Genomic DNA, 16,854 nt, shown 5'->3' on the forward strand with positions numbered 1-16,854 from the left:
ATTCTTACCATAAGCCTTCACAATGTATTGTAGCGTCTATAACCACCTTCCAAATTTTTCTTTCGCTTTGTTTTGGAGCCTCCCTCCTCAAAATCTTAGCAGCTTGTCTTGCACTGCTCAGGTAATTGTGTTCATTCAAGTTTATCCTTCACTTTGCAACTTGTGTTTGCTTACATGCTTTTGTTAGGCCCCTATACTACTAGTGTAATCCCTTATTGTTATTAGTACAACCCCCTTATTATATTGATGTACCCATGTAGTGCCCATATTGTTACTATTGTGCCACATAAAATCCCACTATTGTTATTATTGTGCCCTTACGTTATTATTGTTATGTCGGCTCTGATTATATTATGACCCCTTAGACTCCTATATATAGAAAGGAGGTCTTTTCATTCGTATCATCCAAGAATTGTTCATATGTGTAATGTAAAGGAGGTTGGCCCCTCGAAGAGGCTTATTTCTAAGGCGTTCATATATCTTTTCTATCTTTTTGTGAGCTGGTTTCATAACATTTGGTATCAGAGCTTTGAATTCTAGGGTTTCGTTGCTCCAAACAGGTCATCATGGAATTTGTGCTATAACTTTTTTCTGCGAAGTTTTAGATGCTAAAAAAAAACCCATTTGGGCCGAAATCATTCTAAACCGCATGTTCGAATTTCAGATCTTTTCACGCTATATTTGCGGAGATATGATCTAAGGAAGTTGGCATTTTTGCAGACTCCCGAATTACACTCCAAACAGGTGACCTGGGGAAAATAGTCATAACTTTTGTTTTGAGCATCAAATTGAAATTTCGTACGAAGTTACAGAAATAGGATGGACTATAGTTTCCTATGTATATTTTTCAGATCCTAAGGTCGAAAAATTGACACGTGGCACTTCCTAAAAGTTCGCTCTTCTGAAAAGGTATAATCAGGTCATCTTGGGAGATTGTGCATAAATCTTTCTTGGAGAATCTAAATTCGATTAGAATGGTGGCATTGGAAAGAGGACATAGAGGGCTATTGCAGGTCACAATTTTAGAACTGGAAGAGCCGAAATTACAAAGTTATAGTCATTTCAATATCGAGCTCCTAAAATCAAGAAAAGGCGATATGAGGAAGTTTGATGGCAAGGATCTGGTAAATTGGATACTTCAGATGGAGCAATATTTTGATCTACATGGTGTACCACTATTACAAAAGGTATGTATTGCATCTTCATATTTAGAACCAGATCAATTTTTATGGTATAAAGGGCTTTGTTCTCGTAAACAACTTGTTACGTGGTCAATTTTCACGGAGGAAATGATAACACATTATGAGGATACAAAGAGAAACACCTTCTTTAGAGCAACACCACAACAATTAGAAAGAGTAAAAGGGCTTTGTTACATAGTGGAAAGTAAAATTATGGCAACAAGGAAGTCTACCCCTCACAACTATAAAGATGAAAGTGTTGTTTCTCCTAGCCTTCCACAACCTACAAGGGTTACACCACAACAATTGGAAGAAAAAAGAGAAAAAGGGCTTTGTTACAATTGTGATAGCAAATGCACTAAAGGTCATAAGTGTGCTGAGAAGAAATTATTTTACATAGAGTATGAAAAGGAGGAAGAAAAGGATCAAGAAACATCAAAAGAAGAGGATATACACCAAGACCCAACCCCAGAGAAAGAAGAAATGAATCAGACCATATCTTGTAAAGCATTGGCAAGAATTACCACTCCTCAAACTCTCAAGATAGAAGGACATATCAAGAAGAAAAAGGTGCAAGAAGTGAAAGATCACATCGAGAAAGAAGAAATGAATCCAACCATATCTTGTAATTCATTGGTCGGAATTACCACTCCTCAAACTATCAATATAGAAAGACATATCAAGAAGAAAAATGTTCAAGAAGTGAAAGATCACATCGAGCATCAAGAAATGAATCCGACCATATCTTGTAAAGGATTGGAAGAAATTACCACTCCCCAAACTCTAAAGATAGAAGGAAATATCAAGAAGAAAAAGGTTCAAGCAGTGAAAGATCACATCGAGCATCAACAAGTTCTCGAACTTTTAAAGGATAACGCCACTTTGGTGCAAAATCGAATGAAACAACAGGTAGATCAACATCGTAGTGAAAAATGTTTTGATGTAGGTGACTAGGTATTTTTACTGCTACATCTCAAGCAAGCTATTTATGAGAAGCAAATGTTGGCAATACTACATGCACTTAAGAAATAGCGACCTTACCGAATGGGAAGACACTTCAAGGTAAAAATGGATCATAATAGTCTTAAATACTTTTTAGAACAACTATTATCTTTAGAAGAACAAGAAAAAAGTGTCACAAATATGTTGGGTTATGACTTTGACATAATCTATAGAAAATGGAAGCAAAATTTTGTTGCAGATGCACTCTCAAGAAAGGATGAGGATGTGGAAGCATTGTTTTGTGTTATTTCTATTATCCAACCAGATTGGATAAACAAAGCAAGGGATGAATGGAACAAGGACGAAGAAGTATGGCCACTTATTCAAAAGTTGCAAAAGATCCCAATTCAAACAATATTGCCAGAAATTGGAGAGGAAGGAAAAATCATATTGGAACCTGGAGTAGTCACAGAAACAAGAACCCAACAGCTACAAAATTGATCAATTTCAGAGTATCTCATTAAGTGGAAGAACTTACCCGCTGAAGATTCCACATGGGAGGACAAGAATTTTATACAGAAGCATCAAGAACTACTCAAGCATTGAGGACAACACTTTTTGAAGGAGAGGGGCATGTTAGGCCCCTATACTATTAGTGTAACCCCTTATTGTTATTAGTACAACCCCCTTATTATATTGATGTACCCATGTAGTGCCCATATTGTTACTATTGTGCCCCATAGAAGCCCACTATTGTTATTTTTGTGCCCTTACATTATTATTGTTATGTCGGCTCCGATTATATTATGACCCCTTAGACTCCTATATATAGAAAGGAGGTATTTTCATTTGTATCATCCAAGAATTGTTCATTTATGTAATGTAAAGGAGGTTGCCCCCTCGAAGAGGCTGAATTCTAAGGCGTTGATCTATCTTTTGTGAGCTGGTTTCATAACAGTTTTTCTAACTAAACACAAGCTGACCCTGTGACTTGGTTTACATTTGGTTCTTGCGCTACCTTGGAAAACTACACAATCCTAGAGGGCAACCTGCCTTGCTCTCAGGGATTGCGCAAAGTAGCCTGGTAGCCTGCCTTGCTCTCTGAAATTGCGTAGAGTAGCTTGGCACTCAGCCTTGCTTTCCAAAATTGTGTAGAGCATCCTGACAGTGAACTTTGGCTTAGAAATTTCACAGACCTAGATGATAGCTTGTCTTCAACATGGAAATTGTGCAGAGCATGAGAGGCAGCCAGAGCCACTCAGCCAGGAATTGCGCAGAAGCATTCCTTCAGTTGTTGTCTGATACATGTGCTGACAAGTTGCCTGGTTCCCTCCAGAACTACGTAATTTCTCCATGCATGCATGATAACCTTTCCCGAAAAATAAAAATAAAGAAAGAAAAAAACATCCCTAAAAAATAGGGATCTATTTTTAGTACTCGGAGTTACACTCAAATCATTTTTAGAAACTTCCCGCCACTTGTCGTCTTTTTTCTAGATTTTTGGCATGCGCGTCGTAAACCCTGAATCGACCAAATCAATTTAATGGACGCCCTATAGCTCGTTCTACACATTCGATTTTGGAGCTCTGGCATTTCTGAGGCATCTAGGAACCTTCGGCATAGTCGGCACAACTTTTTCGGGTAAGTTTTTCTTTTCAAGTCTTTTTCTGCTTTTTTTGTCGCTTTTATTTCCTTGGCTTGTGTGAGTGTTGTTTTGCATGTTTTATTGAATGAACATTGACGTTTTAGTTTGTTTTAAATTGTAGAAGTGTTGTTTCAAGTTTTGCATTGTCTTTCTTAAGCATTGCATGCATAACATTGTTTTTGCACTAACGATCGTCGTTGCGATGACTCTCCCCACCAGCTTCATTGTTCATCTGTTTGACTAATTCCTGCATTGGTTTTGATTGCATGCATGATCATTCACTCTTATTTGCACCATCCTTCGCTCATGCATTTAGATCTACTAATTTTCAAGTTGCCCTTAGGCAGATATGGGTTGCCTTGGCTCAGATCTCGCTTTGTCCAACATGCACTACACATTCCTGGATCTCAAGGCTCTGCCTTGGCTCCAGGAATTGCACAAAATTTGCCTGTCATCGGCCTCCAATTGTGCTCTGCGCATTTCTGCGCGACAGTGCCCAGTCTTTCCCACTGGGATTGCGCAATGCGTAGTCCCAGCCAACAATCAAGATAGATTGAACTACACATTGCGCAATGCCAGTCCACAGCCAACGTCACTGGATTACGCTCTACGTAGTTCCAGTCAACAACACATCTCACTAACAATTGGGACTGCAGAATGCACAGTTCTAGTTGACAGTCCCCCAGCCCCTAAGAGTCACTATTGCACAATCTTGCCCAACAGTCACCTAGTTTGTTGCATGATCAATCCTTAAAGTGCTTTGTGTTTTTAAACTGACATTTTCTTTCCATGAGTGTTCGCTCTATCTCTGTAGAATTTTTCTACAAATCAATTAGCTCTGATAACATGTAGAAATTTTTCTACAAATCAGCTAGCTCTGATACCATGTAGAAATTTCCCACCTGTAGATCACCTGGTAATGCAATGTACTAAAGCAAAACACTTGATCTACTTCTACAAACAATTTAGCGGAAGCTTAGTCGAATTAAGCAAGATCAATAAGAACACATATAACTAATATGGAGAAATCAAACACACATAACACAGAAGATATAACCAGAGGAAAGCACCAGCCTAAAACCCCATCTCTGTATTAGCATACAAGTGGAAATATGTCTGGATTACACAAAGCCTTAGCTTGGAAGCTATCCAGCTCTCAATACAATCCCTTTGCTATTCATAGACAGTCAAAGGCTTCTCACAGACATCCTCCTCTACCCTCCAAGCCTCCTATTTCTATGCACAGTTTTCCTGGGTCCTCCAGCTGTAACCTCTGTGATTCTCACCTCACACACAACACTGACCTCTGAAATAACTGCACAAACTTGAAGGAGATAAATCCTCATCATGGATGAGCTTCCTTTATAGGAAAAATATTCATCCAACTGATAGTACGCTGTCCCTTCTCTGATATCAACTGGGTCTCTGACAGAACTGACATGCATCAGTTATCCATGAGTGAATACACAGTTATCTGAAAATAATAGTTGTCACATGCATGCAAGCATCAACAAACTATATCTCATTAATTTAACAACAAGTTAAATTAATCTAACTGAACTTGACTAAGTTAAACTAAGTCAACTGATCCTCTCAATATAGAACTCATCCTTAATTCCTCAATCAGCGGATTAAATCAAGGACACATTCCCCAATTAGTGGAGAAATAATTGCATGTTCTCACAAAGACTTCAGTTTGCTTTTACATAACTAATTAACTCATGGAGAATTAATTAATTAATATTCCAAATTGCTGGTAGGACCAAATTTGAATTTTCTTCCTATAGATAAACCAGGGACTGCTATAAATAGGAAGGGACCCAGAAATGGTATTTTTAGAAGATGTTATTTTTAGCAGTTTCACCTCTTACCCAAGGTGGCCAAAATGCTCATTGGCCAAACTGCTATTTTTAGAAGTGTTATTTTTAGCAATTCTATTTTTAGCACTTCCTAAATTTAGCATTTCTTGTTGCACACTTTTCAACACTCCCTCTCAACAAGAAAGGCTTCCTCTCGAACCCAATCCTGTAACTCTGGAATGTTCTGCATGCAACACATCTACCAAGTGTGGTTGCTCCAGCAACACTCGGAACCAAAAAACTCCCAACTGACCTCTCTGTTGGGCTAGAAACATACTCTGATGCTGAAGCTCTACCTGCTGCTGACAAGTGCTCCCTCTCTGACCTCTGCGCTACTGCAACATCTCCATGCATCTCGCACCATTGCACCCTTCTCTGTGCTACCCTACACTGTGCAACACACTTGTGCCTCTCGCATTGCTACAGCCTACATGCTCTGCGCTGTCTTGGGATTCCCTGCACTGTAGCTCTCTTTGTCACTCCATCCACATTTGTCTCTACCCAATCAGTCAATTCCTACTACTCCACATCGGGGCTCCCGTAGCAAGGTCTCATCCAAGAGGTTGGGTACCTCAAGGATCCTGCCCCTCATCCTTGGGACGATCACTCTATATCACCCCACCTCCTACCTGGAGGTATGGCTACATGTGATCCCTCTGCCCACCTGGCTCGAAGTTTCCCCCTACTGGAGGTCTTTGCGTGAGTAGATGTCCCTAATCAATCTCCTCTCAGCTTCCCTTGTTGTGGTTGCTCCACAGCCTCCTGAAGCTGCTACACCAATCGTGGCTCCTCCACAATTGTCTGAGACTTCTTCTAGCTCTGCATGTTGAGAGGTAATTTACTCTCCCTCTCAAACACCAAGTATCTAACCTTTGCCTTGCTCCTCAAGGCTTTGCATGCATCTTGTACCTCAAGTGCATACAGGTTCTTGGTTAGCACACCAATCTATTTCCACTTTCCCGCCGTCACGAAATTTTCTAGAAAAAGAGCTGATTTTAAATCATCAATATCTCCCTCATCCGAACTCCGATTCAACAATTATTTTTTTTTGGGTATTTTTCCGCAAGGAATCCAAATCTTCTATTTATTTCTGAAAATTTTGTACAGAAATTTTCAGATCTGCTCTGCAAACTCTCGGCCCAAAACTCAAAACTTTGAAATCTCCTCTCAGTGTATTGTTCTCTCCTTGATCACCTGTGCTCTGATACCATGTAGAATTTTGTAGAATTTTTCTACAAATCAGCTAGCTCTAATACCATGTAGAAATTCCCACTATAGATCACCTGGTAATGCAATGTACTAAAGCAAAACACTTGATCTACTTCTACAACCAATTTAGTGGAATCTTAATCAAACATGAGCAACATCAATAAGAACACATATAAATGATATGGAGAAATCAAACACACATAACACAGAAGATATAACTAGGGGAAAGCACCATCCTAAAACCCCATCTTTGTATTATCATACAAGTGGAAATATGTCTGGATTACAAAAAGCCTTAGCTCGGAATATCCAGCTCTCAGTACAATCCCTCTGCTGCTCATAGACAGTCAAAGGCTTCTCACAAACCTTCTCCTCTGCCCTCCAAGCCTCCTATTTCCTTACGCAGTTTTCCTTGGGGTCCAGTGCTGCCACCTATGTGAATTGGCCTCTTCACACACTCACTAACCTCTGATCTAACTGCACAAACTTGAAGGAGATAAATCCTCATCATGGATGACCTTCCTTTATAGGAAAAATATTCATCCAATTGATAGTACATTGTCCCTTCTCTGATCTCAACTGGGTCTCTGACGGAACTGACATGCATCAGTTATCCATGGGTGAATACACAGTTATCTGAAAATAATAGTTGTCACATGCATGCAAGCATCAACAAACTATATCTCATTAATTTAACAACTTGTTAAATTAATCTAACTGAACTTGACTAAGTTAAACTAAGTCAACTGATCCTCTCAATATAGAACTCATCCTTAATTCCTCAATCAATGGAGTAAATCAAGGATACATTCCCCAATTAGTGGAGAAATAATTGCATGTTCTCACAAAGACCTCAATTTGTTTTTCCATAACTAATTAACTCATGGAGAATTAATTAATTAATATTGCAAACTGCTGGTAAGACCAAATTCGAATTTACTTCCTATAGATAGACCAGGGACTGCTATAAATAGGAAGGGACCCATAAATGTTATTTTTAGAAGATGCTATTTGTAGCAGTTTCACCTCTCACCCAAGGTGGCCAAAATGCTCATTGGTCAAACTGCTATTTTTAGAAGTGATATTTTTAGCAGTTCTATTTTTAGCACTTCCTAAATTTAGCATTTCTTGTTGCACACTTTTCAACAATCTCCGGGTACATTAGTTGTTGAGCAGTCTCTCAGTAGTATATGAATCATGGTTTCCAAGAGAGCTAGATCAAAGGACACTATAGAGAGAAGCACTAGAGACGTGGTTGAACAAGTGCCAATGAACTATTGAAAATGCAACAAGATGATGGAGCTTAGTGAAAAGAAGTCGCCTTCACTAAGTGGGCCCGCAGGCTATTTTTGGCGCAAAGTCTATTTTTAGACTATGTCTATTTTTAGACATATGGATCATGGTCTATGAGTTGCAGGATGCTATTTATGGATGATTGGTCATGTTGGTAAAAATAGATGGACTTCTATTTTTAGACATATGGGCGGAGTCTATTTTTAGACTGCCAATCTAAAAATAGAACAGTCGAATATTATTAGCTCTTAATAATATTTGGACTATAAACATTATCTTATCCTCTTGGAGCACTTCAATTCGAGCTACGGATGTGGCACATGCAACTGCCAGAAGGAAATACGCTTTTCTTATGGGTTAGTTGAGCTATTGCATGATGGACTTCAGTTAGAACTCAAGTGATTGAGTTTGGTGGAGTTGGTTGAGGAATTGATGGAGTTGTGTTCAGTTTGACTTAGTTGAACTAGTTGTATCTAGTCTAACTACCAAATACACTAGTGGTGATGTGAATTAATTATTAATTAATTCACTAATTATTAACTCATAAAGCAACTAAAGAATACATCAGTTAACTCAATGCATGGACATTTCAGTGGAGAGAGGTGTTAGAGGTGGAGACTACTATCAGTTGTGACTATAGTTGTGCATGAGGTTTGCACAATCATTGATTGAGATTGCCAATGAGGATTGCGCAGTACAAGCCAAGGGAAAACGAGCTTGGATGATTCCTGTTCTCATCTTGGATTGCGCAGTAGAGGCAGGCAAACAACGAAGGAGATTTGAACCTGTGACTTGATTAGAATCGGAGCTAGTTTGTGTGTAGCAGGTGGAGATAGTACTGAGTACTTGTGAGGAGTATTGTACTATGTATTGTTAAATGTTCTCTATCAATAGAATATACAAGTAGTTCAGGGTTTTCAGCTGTATGCTTTCCCCATTACATACTGTGTTGATATGTGTGATTGATGTTTCAATGTGCGCATGCGAATGTTTTTAATTCTGCAAATTGATGATCAACGTATAGGAGGTTATGTATTATGCATGCATTCCACAAATAGTGTATAATCGGGATAATCTCTGTGAATAAGTGTTATATTATTCAAAATTTCTACATGGTATCAAAGCGAAGTTGATCATCGGATCTATTATTCAGAAAGTGATTACATTTTATTTCTTCAGGTAGAGTCTGTAATCGGGCCAGGTAGCTTCTGGATTCATCCTTCTTTTGGAAGGTGAGATATCCGGAAAATGCCCATACAGTCAATCTCTGTACGAGAAATACTTTGTTCTCACGAATTTTAGATCAGAAGCGGTTGAGTTTTGAGCTGGTGGAATTCGAATTTGCAGCAGTGTTTCCTTGGTGTCAAAGTTGAAATGTCTTTCAATGGTTTGTGATTGGAGTATGCTCTTGAAGGCAGCTCGAATTATATTGCATGGAAAGACAGGATGGAGGCGGTGTTAGATGACAATGGGTTGAAGGATTTCATAGAGGCTGAGGTCCCAAAGCCTACTGATGCTGCTCACGTTGAGGCTTGAGAAAAGAAGACAGCAAAGTGTCGAAGGATTCTGTTGGAGGGCGTGAAGGATCACATTATATCCAGCCTGCATGGAAAGGCTTCTCCATACTTTATGTGGAAAGCATTGACAGATTTATTCCAAAGCAAGAGCGACCAAAGGAAGTTGGCGCTCAAGGATAAACTCAGAAACATTAAGTGTGAAAAAGGAGACAGTATGCCCAAGTATCTCACAAAGTTCACCCAATGTCGGGATGAGCTGGGAAGTGTGGGGGTGACTGTAGATGATGAGGACTTGGTGAGCTTGGCTCTCCTTGGTCTTCTGAAGAGTTGGCATTCCTATCAGGACTCTGTTAATGGTCGGGAGAAATTTCCAGGATGGGAGAGACTTTGGTTAGATCTTGTGTAAGAGGAGATCAGGCGGAATACCAGGGACGGATCTTCATCAAAGGCATCGGATGAAGAAAATTGCGCTTTGGCTGCCAAAGAAAAGAAGGGGAAGAACAAGAAAGCTTCTCATTCCGGTGCGAAAGGCAAGAAGCAGGACATGTCCAAGGTGAAGTTCTTTCACTGTCACCAACACGGACATTATGCCACAAATTGTCCACAGAAGAAGAAAAATAAGCAAGCTGTTGGATCTACAGCGGGAGAGGCCTTAGCCTCGCAGTTTGAGCTGGATTTTTCACTTATCGCATGCTTGGTATCAAGTGTGATGGGATCGGTATGGTTCTTGGACAGTGGTGTGTATTTTCACATGACAGGAGATCGAGATTTGTTTTATGATCTAGATGAGAAAGATCTTGGAGTGCACATCGAGACAGGCGATGATGGTAGATACAGTGCAGCCGGTATCGGTACCATTTCCTTTGAGAGGGAGTCTGGTAAACCCTTCGTATTGAAGGAAGTGATGCATGTTCCAGGATTGAAGAAGAATCTTATCTCTGTGGCGATGTTAGAAGACAAGGGATATGATGTTTTTTTCAGCGAGGGAAAGGCTTTCCTGCGCAGTAAGACAACTGGAGAAACCTGAAAGATAGGGGTTAGAGTCAAGAACCTTTATCAATTGCATGTAGATGGCTGCGCAACAATAGCATGCAAGGCAGGAGGATTGGTGAGCCGGGATGATGGCGAGCTGTGGCACCAGAGATTGGGCCACCTTCACCATGGAGCCTTGAAGATACTACAGCAGATTTCTATTGGGCTTCCTAAAGGCACTCTTGCGCAGTCAGATCAGTGCAAGGGGTGTACTTTGGGAAAATTTGTGAAAGCCACCTTTCACGAGAAGGATAGTCGCGCCACGACGATCCTTGAGAGAATTCACACAGACGTGTGTGGACCTTTCTTAGTAGCTTCGACAGCAAAGCACAGGTACTATGTGATCTTTGTTGATGATTTCTCTCGAAAGTGCTAGATCTTCTTCATGTAGAATAAGAGTGAGACATACTCAAAGTTCTGTGAGTTCAAAGCACTGGTCGAAAGGAATCGGGGAAGAAGGTGAAGGCTCTTAGGAGCGACATTGGTGGTGAATTCATCTCTGGTGAGTTCAAGGACTTCTGCAGCACAGAAGGGATTCGAAGAGAGCTCATAGCTCCCCATAACCCACAGCAGAACGGGGTTGCCGAGCGGAAGAACAGAATGATCGTGGGTGCTGCATGGGCGATGTTGCATGATCAGGGCCTACCCGTTCACTTGTGGGCGGAAGCATGCAATACTGCAGTATATGTGCAGAACCGTTGTCCTCACAAGATACTTGGCATGAGTACACCTGAGGAGGCTTATTCTGGTAAGAGGCCTGATATTTCCCATTTGAGGATTTTTGGTTCTCTTGTTTACATTCATGTGACGAAGGATGCCAGAAAGAAGCTGGAGCTTAGCGCAGAGGTTGGGATATTTGTGGGGTACACTGATACTCCCCACAACTATCGTGTGTATTTACCAGACAGTCGCAAGACTATTGTGCGACGGGATATCAAATTTCAGGACGATAAAGCCATGAAGTGTTCGCTTGAGAGGGAGCCACACTTGCATGCAGATGAGGAGCTATTAGTTCCTAAGGATGAGCTTCAGGACGTGGATCAGACACAAGATGAAGTTCATGGAGTGGAAGAGACCACTCATGCAGCGCCAACCATCAGAGGGTGAAAGCGCACTACAGAAGCTGAGTGACTGGCTCAAGATGCAGAGAAGGTTGTAGGACCACCTACAGGAGAGCGCAGACAGAGACAGTCACCTGATCGGTACATTGGATACATGGCTCTTGTGAGCAAATGTGTCGTGACTGAGCCATCCTCTTTTAAGGAAATTGTGGAGGATCCCGCATGGGTATATGCCATGGTGGAAAAGTATGATTCGATTGTCAGAAACAATGCATGGGAGATTGTCCCAAGACCAGAGGGGAAATCAGTGGTGGGTTCGAGATGGATCTACAATGTGAAGCAGGTAGCTGACGGGAGTGTGGAGAAGTACAAGGCAAGATTTGTTGCCCGAGGCTTCTCATAGATAGAGGGGATCGACTATGAGGAGACTTTTGCACCTGTCGCAAGGTATTCTTCCATACGGAGGATTCTTGCTCTCTCAGCGCAGATGGGGTGGCACATTCATCAGATGGATGTGAAGACTGCGTTCCTCAACGGAGTCATTGAGGAGGAGGTGTACATAGAGCAGCCCGAAGGTTTCGAGATCTTCAACAGCGAGTCGCATGTGTGCAGGCTCAAGAGAGCGTTGTATGGGTTGAAACAAGCACCTCGTGCTTGGTACACACGGATAGATAGTTATTTCACCGGACTTGGATTCTCCAAGAGTGAGGCAGATCTTAAACTATACCAGATTGTGGTGGAGGGTAAGTTGCTTATCATTGTACTTTATGTAGATGATTTGATTTTGAAAGGAGATGAGCTGTTAATACTTTCATGCAAGGAGGATCTTGCTAGAGAGTTTGAGATGAAGGACTTGGGCCTCCTTCATTATTTCCTAGGATTGGAAATTTGGCAGTGCAGTGATGGACTATTTGTTTCTCAGGGTAAGTATGCTCGGGAGATACTGGAGAAGTTCAACATGCATGGTTGCAAACTTGTTGATACTCCTCTTCCTGGAGGTTGGAGGAAGGAGGATGCTACTTCAGCGGAGGTAGTGGATGCCACTGTTTATCGATAGTTGGTGGGGTCGCTTATGTATCTGGTCAATACACGACCCGATATATGCTATGCTGTTAACCAGATTTCACAAGCTATGGTTAAGCCAACCAAGCTCTTCTAGAAGGCAGGCAAGCATGTATTGCGTTCTCTCAGAGGCACATCAGGATATGGATTGTGGTACAGACATGAGGATGAGGTGAAGCTATGTGGCTTCACGGATGCAGATTGGGCATGGAGCCCAACGGACAGAAAGAGCACATCTAGAGGGATCTTCAGTATCGGGTCGACAGCAGTTTCTTGGTACAGCAGGAAGCAGAGATCCGTGGCACTCAGTTCAGCGGAGGCCGAGTATATGGCAGCAAGTTTGGCTGCATGTGAGGCTATATGGATGAGGAAGATCCTAGTCGAGTTGTTCAGGTCACACTTGGAGCCTACTGCGATTTATTGTGATAACCAAAGTTGCATTAAACTCTCGGCTAATCCAGTATTTCATGATAGATCCAAGCACATTGACATCAGGTACCATCATATCAGAGATTGTGTGCAGCGGAGAATCATGTTACTTTCATACATTCCTACGGAGGATCAGGATGTTGATATCTTGACGAAGACACTCACCAAGAGCAAATTTGAATACCACAGAGGCAGGATAGGGGTTGCAGATAATCCATATCTTGTTGAGAGGGAGTGTTGAAAATGCAACAAGATGATGGAGATTAGTGAAAAGAAGTCGCCTTCACTAAGTGGGCCCACAGGCTATTTTTGGTGCAAAGTCTACTTTTAGACTATGCCTATTTTTGGACATATGGATCATGGTCTATGAGTTGCAGGATGCTATTTATGGATGATTGGTCATGTTGGTAAAAATAGATGGACTTCTATTTTTCGACATATGGGCGGAGTCTATTTTTAAACTGCTAGTCTAAAAATAGAACAGTCGAATATTATTAGCTCTTAATAATATTTGGACTATAAACATTATCTTATCCTCTTGGAGCACTTTAGTTCGAGCTACGGATGTGGCACATGCAACTGCCAGAAGGAAATACGCTTTTCTTATGGGTTATTTGAGCTATTGCATGATGGACTTCAGTTATAACTCAAGTGATTGAGTTTGGTGGAGTTGATGGAGTTGTGTTCAGTTTGACTTAGTTGAACTAGTTGTATTTAGTCTAACTTCCAAATACACTAGTGATGAGTGATGTGAATTAATTATTAATTAATTCACTAATTATTAACTCATAAAGCAACTAAAGAATACATATGTTAACTCAGTGCATGGACAGTTCAGTGGAGACAGGTGTTAGAGGTGGAGACTACTATCAGTTGTGACTACCGTTGTGCATGAGATTTTCATAATCACTGATTGAGATTTCCAATGAGGATTGCACAGTACAAGCCAAGGGAAAACGAGCTTGGATGATTCCTATTCTCATCTTGGATTGCGCAATAGAGGCAGGCAAACAACGGAGGAGATTTGAACCTGTGACTTGATTAGAATCGGAGCTAGTTTGTGTGTAGCAGGTGGAGATAGTACTGAGTACTTTTCAGGAGTATTGTACTATGTATTGTCACATGTTCTCTATCAATATAATATATAGATAGTTTGGGGTTTTCAGCTGTATACTTTCCACAATACATACTGTGTTGATATGTGTGATTGATGTTTCAATGTGCGCATGCGAATGTTTTTAATTCTGCAAATTGATGATCAACATAGAGGAGGTTATGTATTATGCATGCATTCTGCAAATAGTGTATAATCAGGATAATCTCTGTAAATAAGTGTTATATTATTCGAAATTTCTACATGAACTTACCCATCTATGCAAACACGCAGTTGTTCGTAGAGAAGGACATGAAGATCATGTGGCGAGAAATAAAGGAAATATTTGCAGGTAGTTTCAAGGAAGATCTGGAAGATCGATAAGTCTATGTCAACTTTCACAAGTCAGGCTTGTACAGAGTTGCATGCAGGTACCCCACCTTCCCGTGCGCGAATATCATTCACTGGGTTGTCTCACATATCGATCCCGAGATGATGACATTGAACAATACCAGTGGGACACAGCTTGCCACCTTCAGGACGGAAAACTATCATCAATTGTATCACTTGCCGCAACAAGTGAACTACATGTATGCATTGTTCTTCACTCCCAAGAATAATTTAAACACTAGAGATATCATGAAGCATTGGGTAAAAGGGTCATCAAAGTTTAGGATGACGCCCAACTAGGTCTACAAGACGAAGTCACTCAAGAAGGCTTACCAAGTCCTAGTCATCTTTGCATGTCGCTTGTATGGTCAAGAGAGCACAGAGACCTTCCCGTAGAGTTGGGTTGTTATGTTAGATCAGTTGGAAAACGAAGGAAGGCCTTTCAAATGGTCAGACATGTTGGCTCTTCACCTAAAAGTGAATGTGTCTAATGCCCGGAATCCACTTAAGGATGGACAAGAAAGATTATTTATATCGCGTACTTGCTTCATGCAATCTGTGCCCAACAACAGTCCCCTAGCATGGGTTGGACATGGACACCATCAGAGGATGTTGTGAACATTTATTGCAAGTTGCTCTCTAAGTGTAGCTACCGAGGAGTCATGGTGATGTTGTCTAACCACTTCATCACCTCGTTGTACATGATGATATTTGAACAGGATCCACCTTGCATGTCCCAAGAAGTGATGCAAACATTGCTCAACGTTGCATATTGGTATGCCTCACTCGGTGGCACCTTCATCAGGATGTTTGGCGCGGAGAAGCCTCTTCATGAGCTACCAAGGTTTTCCATAGAAAATCTTGTCATGCAAGAGATTGCATACCACATCTCCACAAGGTTATCAATAGGACTACACAAGAGGAAGAAGGCATCATGGCATACTGTTCCTTTGCAGATTGGGTTGTACAAGATTCGTACCTTGAAAGATGTGGATGTCGAGGCCGAGGACTTGAAGAAGTTTAGGTTCGACACCAAGAGCTTCAATCTGTATGATCCCCACTACATGTGCAAGAACCACTATGCGAAGGTGTACTACCCATAGATCCACGAGGCATGCCATTGGCCAAAGGAAGATCCTTGGAGGTATTGTTATAACTTCTCTAGGCTCAATGAACTGTTCAACATAGCAGTAGAATGGAAATAAGCACTACAAGAAACAACACCACAGGAAGAAACAACAACACCAACAATGAGCAGCAAACTCGCGCAAGACAAAGGCAAGAGGAAGATTGTTGAGAGCGTAGGCACTGATAAAATCTACAAGTTCAAAGGAGATGCTCTTGTTGAGAAAGTAGCTATGGAGATAGAGGTGAAGAGGCAACATCGCGAAAGGAGAGTGGAGTGGAAGAAGGGAGAGAAGAAAATGTTGGAAAATACAGAGAGGAGATTGCAGGAGATAGAGAAGAAGTTGAAAGCATAACAAGAGCTCAGGAGGAGAGAAAGGGAAGAAAGGAAAAAACAGGAACATGAAGAAGGACAAGGCGCACTAACAGAGCAAACTGCGTAGATACAGGTTGAAGCAGAAGATCACCCAGTAGATGAAGAAGAGGGTGAGCAGGTGCAGGTTCGGGAACTTGCTCAACAGGTTGAGAAGTTGGTTGAGGCAACAAACATGGAGACAGAACAAGAGCTACAGGACCAAGACATTGATCTTATGCTGAGGGAATTTGAGGTCGCACCACAGTCTCTTCCACCTCTAGAATCACAACTAGTCCCGAGTGAGCAAGAAGAAGTTGTTCTCCTTGATGATGATCTAGAGACGGATGTGTACAATCTATAATTTGACGAGTCACATTAGAGGATTGTACAGGCACAAAGAAAGTAGCTCCCGGATGACCATACATCACCTGCGTGCATAGAAGAAAGGGTGATTATACCAGATGTTAGAAGACATCCAATTTCCATGGCTGAGGCTTCTAAGGCTTATGCAAAAATCATGAGTTCCACAATCAAGTTCTTGATAGCAGAGAATGATCAGATGGAGAAGGACTTGCAAGAGGCCAGGCAGAGAATAGAACAATCCGCAGGATCTGCCATGATAGAGATGAAGAAAGCAATAGTGGTTGAGATATCAACTTTG

Source organism: Pinus tabuliformis, chromosome 6 (genome assembly GCF_031772625.1).
Source record: "Pinus tabuliformis cultivar Carrire ecotype Pingquan chromosome 6, CPIR1, whole genome shotgun sequence".
In the NCBI taxonomy this organism is placed as follows: Eukaryota; Viridiplantae; Streptophyta; class Pinopsida; order Pinales; family Pinaceae; genus Pinus; species Pinus tabuliformis.